This window comes from Lactuca saligna, chromosome 3 (assembly GCF_052625555.1).
Source record: "Lactuca saligna cultivar CGN05327 chromosome 3, ASM5262555v1, whole genome shotgun sequence".
NCBI classification, from domain to species: Eukaryota; Viridiplantae; Streptophyta; class Magnoliopsida; order Asterales; family Asteraceae; genus Lactuca; species Lactuca saligna.
The window spans coordinates 83,455,384-83,465,997 of NC_136419.1; positions in this window are offsets into that span (position 1 = coordinate 83,455,384).

A 10,614-nucleotide genomic window follows, 5' to 3' on the forward strand; every position below is an offset into this window, starting at 1 on the left:
CTGGCTGAAACGCTGAACTGACTGAAACACTAAACTGACTGAATCACTGAACTGGCTGATTGGCTGCTTCCGAAATCTTCCTCTGGAACTAGTTTCCACCATTCATCCTGGCACTGTATCTCTAATAACCTCCCGATCCAACCGACCGGGTCCATATGTCACATCCTGACATCGTCAATTCCACAATTAACAACATGATGGCCCCCAAACTGACTGTAGCCCTTAACATACACGAACCCAAATGGTCCACTGCTACTCTGATCTCATAACTGAGGTGACGATCTACTAACAAATCGCCGACTTAACTAAAACTGAACCATTTGGGAAATCCGAACTCTAACACGTGGAATCCCATATCCTCACTACTGCACCCGAACTGGTGGGTACTACTGCTTCCCCCTCCCCCCCCCCCCCCCCCCCCCGCGCCTAACAATGCGCTCATGTTGTGTTCTAACCTGGCGAATGCTACGGCTACACCCGTAGACCTACAACTCCCTAATACTGTCTGGTTACTAGTGAACGCTACGTCTCCCCTCGCAGGCTTACATCACTCTACTACTATCTGACTGCTAGTGAATGCTACGACTACCCCCGCAGACTTACAACACTACTACTACTATCTTACTGCTTACCAATCACTAATCCGAGGACTTCCTGACTATCCCTAGTTCTGCTAGCAATTCCTCATCCTGACTTCTCAAAATCAATCCTCAATCATCAGATGCTACATCAACCTTGACATCTTATATCCTTGATGAAATTAGCGTTCCGTTGAGGAATTCTTCGACTTGGTTCCCAAACAAACCGTCTACTAATCCAGAAACATGAAACTAACATTGGGAAGTTTCCAAACTTCCAACTCCTGAAATCACACAACCCTACATGTTGTCTCTACCACTGACTACTAACATAGAAACATCTCTTGCTAACTGTTCTCAAGATCCTCCTTTCCGACTCACACGAGTCTTACAGGCGACCCTTCACCGGAATCTGAACCACATTCTCACCATTACCATCTGTTGGGTTATGAGCATTCTAACACTCCTAAGTGTACATGCAACCCTAAATACCTTGGATCTATGTTTTCTCTATTATACATGCAAATATCAACTTTCCAAGGTATTGTACTATTCTAGCATACAAAACTTTGAATAACACAAGTTAGAATAACATACCTTTTGTTGGTGCTTGTCTTCATGAAGCTTGAGTGCCTAGTGCCCCAAGTGTGACACCTCAAATGGTTCACACAACACCATAAGCACTTGGAATAACTTAGAGAGAAATTAGAACACTTCATGAAATCGTCTATCCCTCATACACACACATACACATAGTGTCCGATTTCTTGAGCCATGGGATTCTTTTATATGGTGGCTATTAGGGTTACACTATGTAATTCATGACTTTACCCATTCCTTATGCTCCATGGATTTTAACCTCCATGGAGCATCCATGGGTCACCCCATGGACTTAGTCCAACATAAGGAATCTTGGATCACAAGCCCACATATATAAGAATGAATGATTTACACAATCAACCCATATATTTAATTAGTCTCATTTTGATCACTTAATTAATTCCAAATTAATTCTTGATCAATACTAATTAAATAACCTTATTAAAATATTAGAACTTATAATATATTAATAAACCTTAAGTGTTATTTCTCTCATTTTAGTCTATCCAAGTGCATGATGCCATGCAACCCAAATGGACCATGCCGGGTCGGGTCAAGTTTTATCAATTATAGTCATGGACTTAGACATTAATCCAACACCATCTACACGCACGGACTGATGGGGAGTTTCTCAAACTCCCAACCCTGAACTATTCAATCCATCAAACGCTGAACTACTTCTTTTCCTTCTCAGAAATTACGTACTCGTTCTAGATTTGCGTGCTCTTACCCTTGTACACTCGGAGAATTCTCCCCCACTTCGATCCTGCTTACACCTCAATGCTCAGTAAAGAGAAATCCTAATCCTTACTACCATTCCAAAATCAATTCGTTGATGAATCCCAAGCTTACCATAGCTAGGGATCTAACCTGTCCATTCTAAAACTTATACGGCTCCGAACTAGCGAAACATACCGAGTCCCTCCAAGGCATGCTACACTTACTGCACCCTAAGTAACCTTTTTTCGATAAAACCCAACCCTTGACTACTAACCAAAAATCCAAGGTATGCAGATGGCATATAACTCGATCACAATCAAACCGTTCAAAATGAAATACTCATACCGATAATGATGCAGAACCATAACAATATAATCATAACATAAGCTGATAGAAAGAGAAAGATTCGTACCCACATCCTGCTCTAAAGAATCCCCAAATCCTCCTTCCTTCCGAGGCCTCCGATGATACTGAGGCTGCTTCTCCCGCTAAGCGGGCAATTTGCCCTGACATGACCAGGCTGATGACAACGATGGCATAACTCTACTCTTATTGTGCATTCTTGGCGTCTATGACCCTTCCATCCGCATCTGCCACACTTAGACTTGCTGCGCACGCCAACCCATGCTCCCTTCTTCCTCGTGCAACCATCTCGACCCCGCGGGCCCCTGACACCAACTACGACAGTGTCCGACTGCCCATCCTGCCGAGCTAGACCGGAAGACCGCATCCTCTTCCTTAGCTGACTATCCGAGTCAATCTCCCGTTCATGGGTCATAGTGACCATTTCACCCACTGCCTGGACAGTTGAGGTCCGCCTTTCAATCTCGACGACCACCCTATCGGTGATACGCCCAATGGTGTTTGGTAACTCTTCCTGGAGTGCCCGCGAAACCTCTGCAGCAATCCAATCTTGTAAATGACCCTCCTGAAAACATGATGCACCATTCACTTTTGATCCCAATCTACAAAAGCTAGTGGTAGGATCCTCCTTCCAGAAGGATCCCAGAGACCCACAAGCTTCGGGCTCCGGATGAGTCCCCACCTTCTCTGCTACAATCTCGGCCTGGAGGGCCCCGAGGCGGCTATCCAAAAGCTCCATAATAGCCTCCTTAACCGAATCATAAATCACAGGAGTCTGATCAATGATGTTGCGCATAATTTCTGCTGAAATAAACTTTCTCGTCCAATCATCAATCTGTCTAACTCCAGAGTCAGAGCCAGATCCCTTTCCGGCACTTGAACTGCCCACTGGTATCTCTCGCAACGTCACCATGCTGAAAATTTAACACAAGCACTATCAAAATACTTATCACTGCTGCGAGACCAAACACACGCACTACCAAGTTCCCAGTCTTGTCTCGGCCTTTCCGAATCGAGTACGGATCCTCTGCTTTCAGTAGTACGGGCCCATACTACCTTCCACATCTATCCGTACTTTCCTCAAGAACCGCCTTAACTCTACCACGTCCCTTTCTACTACTTCTGCTCCAACACTACCTCATCCTAGGCTGACCCTCGGGAAACCTCTGACTCAACTCAAACCAGTCCTCAGCTGCTGAAGGCCTCCTCGTGATGCCAATTAGCCATCACCTGGATACCATCACATGTGATGAGGCTCAGATAATCCTTCGAGTAACAAACTCGTCCCTACAACAGTTAGACTTAAACGATAGTTGCGCAATAGGGCCAAATCCAGCACTCTGAGATTATTCAACCCTGATCACATGTGACATAGCGTATCCACTTAATGGCTAACTCCCATCACTCAAAATCCCACAATTCACAAAGCAAGCAGCATTCGGATACAGGAAACTACTCAAGCAAATCTATTCTCATAACGAGATACTGTACTAGCATACAATGCTAAGCTCATACTATCAGGCATAACCCTAACAGGCTATCCTACTATTGTCTACTCAATACTAGCATGCAAATCTTGTAAAGCTGAAACACATATAGCAGGCACATAAGGCATCCTCCTAGATCCTTAGTCCTATACTAGCATGCTGTTCTACTGAAACTGAAACTGAAACTGAGACTGATAATCATCACATAAACTTGCATGGGTAATTTGGGAGTACTTACTTGAGCTCAGCCGGTCGCGCACATCACACACACTTTTGTTCTTTCTTAAACTCTTTTCTCCATTTTAGAAAACATTTTCTTAAAAAAAAAAATCTTTTAATCCCTCGATTTGAGTTCAGACACCCCCGAAGGTGAGTCTGAATCCCTCAAACCAGGGCTCTGATACCAACTTGTAACGACCCAATTTTCACGTCCGAAAATTTCGTTTTGAAATATTACTTTAGAAAACATTAATAGATAAAAACATTGTTTGACCACACCATAACACATCGTAAACCATGTTTTAAAAGTCAAACCATACATCCCATCAAAATATCAGAGTACAAATCCCAGTGAATCTCGTAAATGCGGAAACCAGAGTGTGTGCATGATGTGCCGCTACCGCGCCGGCTCCTTCCCCTTCGGTGAAGAGGTACCTGAAAACAAAACTGTAAACGTAAGCACAAAGCTTAGTGAGTTCCCCCAACATACCACATACCATACAAACACATAACATACGTACTACCAGGCTATTCTGGGGTGCCTAACTACCTGGTACGGCCATTCTGGGGTGCCGACTTACCCATACGGCCATTCTGGGGTGCCGTCCTACCCGTGTCAAGCCATTCTGGGGTGCTGACTACCCATGTCAGGCCATTCTGGGGTGCTGACTACCCATCGGTCCTAACAACCGATCCTCGGGGACTGGTCCCCTCCCGCTACCTCTATCGCATAACATAACAGACCAACATACAAACATATCATCACATACTGTCAGATGTTTATGGGGTGTCTGACTACCCTGCGGTCCTAACAACCGAACTCTACTACTATCGCATATAACGTATCATGATAGCATATAACATATCAGTTAATAGCAAACCTAGATGATATCACAAAGACAATCATCTATCATACGTCTCCTACTGGTGGGCTGGCATTGTGGCCCTAGACCCACCACTACTGGAAGGTAACTCACCTGATACTGCTGAACTGCTGCTGCTAATCCCTTTGACCGCTACCTGACCTCTGTCTTCGAACTGCTGCTCCACTAGCTCCTCGAGCTACCAATATCAATACAACACTTAGTCTAACTGACCTCCAATGGTCAACTAAGTCAACTATTACCAATGCCAAAGTCCCGGTCACAGTCAACCTTCCAGGCTAACCCTACTCGCCGAGTCACCATACTGACTCACCGAGTTCATATATTTAGAGTTATTCCTGTTCGCGACTCGACTCGCGGAGTCATCCACTGACTCGCCGAGTCTACTGATTTCCGAGTCTTGTCCTGTCCAACTCACTGAGTCCTGGCTCGACTCGCTAACTCAAGTCTTAACTCGAAGGGTTTGGGACCACGCGACCTGACTCGTCGAGTCCAAGAACAGACTCGCCGAGCACAAGGCAATCTCCAACCAACTCGCCGAGTTGTTCATTCAACTCGCCGAGTTCCTGCCCATCTTCATTCGACTCGTCGAGCTGTTCATCCCACTCGTCGAGTTCCTCCTCATCTTCAAGCTACTCGCCGAGTCCACTCGAAGGACTCGTCGAGTCCATTCGGTTCTACATACATGCAGAGGACCTTTGAGTCATGCATGGACTCCAAACTGTGGATCCACTCTTCTAAGGTCTATTCCTTACGTAAAGTGGCAAACTTTACGTGTGGCTGAGGAGATCTAGGCTCAAAACACTATAAACTAGGGTTTAAGACAAAGGGGCTCAACAATCAACCCAACAACTGATGCTTTATGAGTCTCTAGGCCATGATACATTTAGATCTGAAGTAGCAACTTCAGATCTGAGCTTCCCACTCGAAATGGGTCTTAATCAACCATAAAACCCCCAAAACTCATAACAAAATAGATCTAGATGCAAGGAAGGGAAAATGGCAGCTTAATACCTCCAAGTAGAACACAAACTGAAGTAGATCTCGGATCTACACCTCTCTTTTGAAGCCACCTTCCAGATCTTCAAGTCCCTTCCAAGATTTCCTTCCCCCAAAGCTATTTCTCTCAAATTATGGAGCCTCCCACGAATCTAGGGTTTACAGTTTCTCTAGGATGATATGGAGGCTGAGGGAGGGGCATAACTCCCTTTTATATAGGATACAACTCCCAGAATTAGGGTTTTCCTCGCACAGACCAGACTCGCCGAGTCTCCTTGGTCGACTCGCCAAGTCGGTCACTTACTCCCCGACCCGGATCCCGCTCGGACTCGTCGAGTCCCTCCTTGGACTTGCCGAGTCGACCCCTAAACTTAGGGTTTTCTTTCCTTTCTTGGTCTTCAAAACTTTGGGTGTTACAATATAACAGAAAGATATCACATAATCCACAAAAATAATTGGGAACCAACTCCCTACTAAACCCTAGGGGTTGTGACATCCTTGTTATGCGTGTGGGTCCTATGCTTTTAGTAGTACGGACCTATACTACCTTCTGCACTGATGTTTGCAAATCTCACTTAGTTTTAATCCTACTTTAATTATCAAATAACACACAAAAGGCAGTAAACCTATCAATTGTGGTATAGCTAAATAAGCAGGGTATCGAACACAGGGAACGACAAATTAAATTAAAAACTAATTCTATCTAAGTTGATTAAGCGAATATGGGTTTTTCTCTAGTTTTACAAGACTAGAAACTTACTAACTAAAACTAATTAAATACTAGAAAATGAGAATTTAACTAGATATAATAATGGGAAAGGAACTTCTGTTTAGTTCAACTCGGTTAACTTTATGGTTGATTTTAAGGTAATAGTGCAATGGATTAATTCTTTCGTTGGTTACCGATTCAAGTGATTAGGTTTATGTTCACTACCATAATCCTTAGCAAATAAACTAATTCAAACAGTGGCCAATTGCTTAATTTAATTATATTTACTAGATTAATTATTCGGGTTAAGTTAGACTTGCAATAGCTAATTAATTTATTATTCTTAATTAACCTCTTGTTTGATGGTCATCTTACAAGCTTGCACATGAATTTACTCAATTTCCTTATTAATCCTAGTTTCATATTCATTAATTCTAGACATATGGTATAGTGGTCACATATCATATGAGGTTGATAATCAATAGATGTTCATGCTAATCAATTATCTTCCTATTCACAGAAAATTAATTATCATTCATACACAAGGTTCTTTAGCAAGCTAAAATAACAATTATTCACCAACTTGGAATTAATCCTATCAATCAATCAAACCATATTGTCAACTTTGTATTCCCAAACAGAAGTCTAAACAATTTAGTTCATAACTAAGGTAAATAACAGCAAACAAATAAGTTCAAGTTGCTTAATCATGTTGACAAAACAAAAGAAATAAGTAGAATGATGAAATTATGCCTTAATTACTCCCGGAATTGGATTCTAGCTTCCTTGGTCGACTTCTAGGGTTCTTCTGGCTTCTTATTTGCAGCTAAGCACTTCTGAAACTTCCCAGAATTCTCCCCTCTCGATTTGTGGAGTTATCTTTATATATGTGTTCCGACTCGTCGAGTCATATGGTGACTCGTCGAGTCCCTCTCACATTCTTCGCATTCCGATAACTATCTTGACTTCCAAATCATTATCCTTCTGATTCCGCGACCGGACTCGTCGAGTCAAGGCTTGACTCGACGAGTAGAAGCCTTTTTATGGGTGTTTTCTTTCTTCATTCCACTCTTGAGCTCCTAACCGCTTCTCTTGCTTCCTTTCGCTTCCGAGCTTCATCTTTGGACTGAAAAAAATAATTTAACACTTTTAAGTACCTTTTGTCCATAATATGCAACAATTTAGCTAATATATGAATAAATAAACTACACTTAATACACACTAAATATGCACATATCAAAATACCCCACACTTGTCTTTTGCTTGCCCTCAAGCAAAACTGCATTTTAACACATTAGAATCATATATAATAACTCCAATCTAACCCAGCCATTATGCCAAGACCGCAACGCATGCATTTGTGTCTAAAATTTTTCCTAAATAACCCCCCATATTCCAAATACTCACAATCCTCATAAACATTCACCCACTCACCCCGAACTATGCTCATTTTATGCAACCCCCCGAATCCATCCTCAGAAAACCTCTTTACCCTCAAGGTATTTTTAATTGAGCAACCCAAGCATACATATTCTAGAATTACAACTTTTTGATACCATTATGGAATTCTTTGAATTCTTCACTTCCTTAATAATTTGATCTTTGATATCTTTGAATTCACCAACTTGTATTGACTTTTGGCATCTTCAACTTTTTGGATTTCTTGGAATTTTGATCTTTAGATCTTCACTTCATTTGCTCCAAAATTCCTATAACTTTTTCTAGTAATTCTTTTTTTTTTCATGTATTTCTCAATATGTATAAAAAAAAAAATTTCACTCAAATCCCTACATGCTTAAGCAAGGGCGCTCAATCTCAACCTTTATTGGCTAATGATAAAAACTTTCCTGGATACATTTCAGGTTTAGGCTGCTAAACATATTGCATCCCTCAGGCTGAGCAAGGTCGTGTTTTTGTCCCATGATTTCACTGGAATAAGGAAGCCACAAATGCACTAGAACGTATATAGGCTCAACTAAACATTTGGGTCTTCATGCAATTATTAACACAATTCTAATATGGAATCCTAATTTTTTACCAAAATTTTCTAAATTAAATCCTAAATAATACTTTTGGTATGCAATTTTTTTAAAATTGACTATTATGTAACCAACCCCCTACCCCACACTTATGTGATGCAATGCCCTCATTGCATATGATGCATAAAAACAGAAAAATAAAGAGGGAATTGGAACAAACTTCCCTGGGATAGAAGTGGATAGGTTGATCACTCTCATTTAAGCTCCAACTTCAATAAACCTTAGACATGGGAACATCCCATCCATGTCTCGGGTGTTTCGTCTCGTGTGGGTCGCTCCAAATATGCGAAAATCGGTGTAAGATCTTCAAGAATGGATATGGAATAATAAGGAAGCAAGTGATACAAGTATTAGCATCAAATCAGCAGTCTTTCGGCATAAAAAATGAACGACTCGTCGAGTCATATGGTGGACTCGTCGAGTAGCAGCGCGCCTTCTCAGAATTTGTGGAAATACAAGGCGACTCATCGAGTCAGCTTAGTGCACTCGACGAGTTGGCCACTGAACGAAAAATCTTGGTATTTTGCAACTGTTTTAGCCTATAAAAACTTCTTTAACCCTTCCTCACATTCGGACTCAATTGCTCATACCCCTAGGACCGGACTCGACACCTTGAGGTTAAAAACCCGCTTCCTTGACTCGCTCTCACTCGCGAAAACATCCACGCTTTACATCTCTAAACCATCCTAAGCAAGCAATCATAATTCAATCCTGAAAAATAAATAAAGCAAACAACCATTAAACATAATAAAATCTCAAAGCATACACACCAAAAAAAAACAAAAAATGAAAATTGTTTGATTAAAAACACAAAAACATCAAAATCAATCTTCATCCTCCTCATCATCATTGGCGGCTCCACTTCCCCCGGCTCCACTTCGTCGCGCACCAATCCTCTCATCCCAAGATGGAATGAATAGGTGATTCCCACCATCAATATGTGGAATATTGAAGTGGTCAAAAAGTCATATGTGGGATTGGTTGCTAAAGTTCAGCCCCCTCGCCATTTGATCCTGCATCCGCCTCATCTCTACATTGTACCAATCCATTGGTACATCTTCATTCTCGACCGGAATCACTGGTGGCTCGTCCTCCACATCCCGTTCTCTTCTTGATCTCACCCTCCTTCCCGGTGCTTCGGGACCAACAACTGGGTCATCATTTGGGATGGCATAATGGCCACCACCATAGTCTTCAATTATTCGTGCTCTTCGGAAAAGAATGGGATTAAACGGGGGTGTCGGGATCAATGTCATGAAGTTCCAGGCACCGCGGTTCATCAACCCGAATGAATTAGCCAATCGAGTGACAAACATTCCTCCATTGATACGGGAGGTTTTGCGATCTTTAACCGCACCCTCTGAAAGGTATGAAGCAATACACCACGGGATGTTGCAAAAGACGTCAGGTGTTATTATGCTCCATAAGTAGAAAATGTCAAGGTTAGAGACCTTGTCATCGTCTTTCCTTTGGTTGATGGTGGAGGAAATAAGGCGGTGAGTTGGGGATCGGATGCTCCCTTCTTGTGCAGACTTTGGGATGTAAACTTTATTTCCTATGGTATTCGACCAACCCGTGCTTGTAACTCCATCGGGGAACACCATGTGAGTGTTTGCCAAAAAGGCCTGAAAGATGTTTGTTGACACCAAGGGTTGATCATAGATCCCTAGTCGGCAGGCAAGGTCCACCACCGAGCATTGACGATACTCGTCCCCAAGACAAAAAGTAAAGCTCGCCGGGTGATACACATCCACTCCCCCGGTAAAAGATATTGTGGAGAAAAACTCCAAGCAAAGCTCTAAATAGACCGGCTCTTGTATGCGGAAGACCCGGCTCCACCCATCGCAGATCATTGTCTCGCCTTCATGTTGGAACTCCTTCAAAAGGTAAGGAGCTAATTCTTCTTCATATCTAACACTTTGCAGCCACTCCCAATCAATTCTGTTCGGCACATACACCACCTTCTTTTTAATGTCGGAGAGCTTCTTCTTCCACTTCCTCATTGTTGAAGCGGAT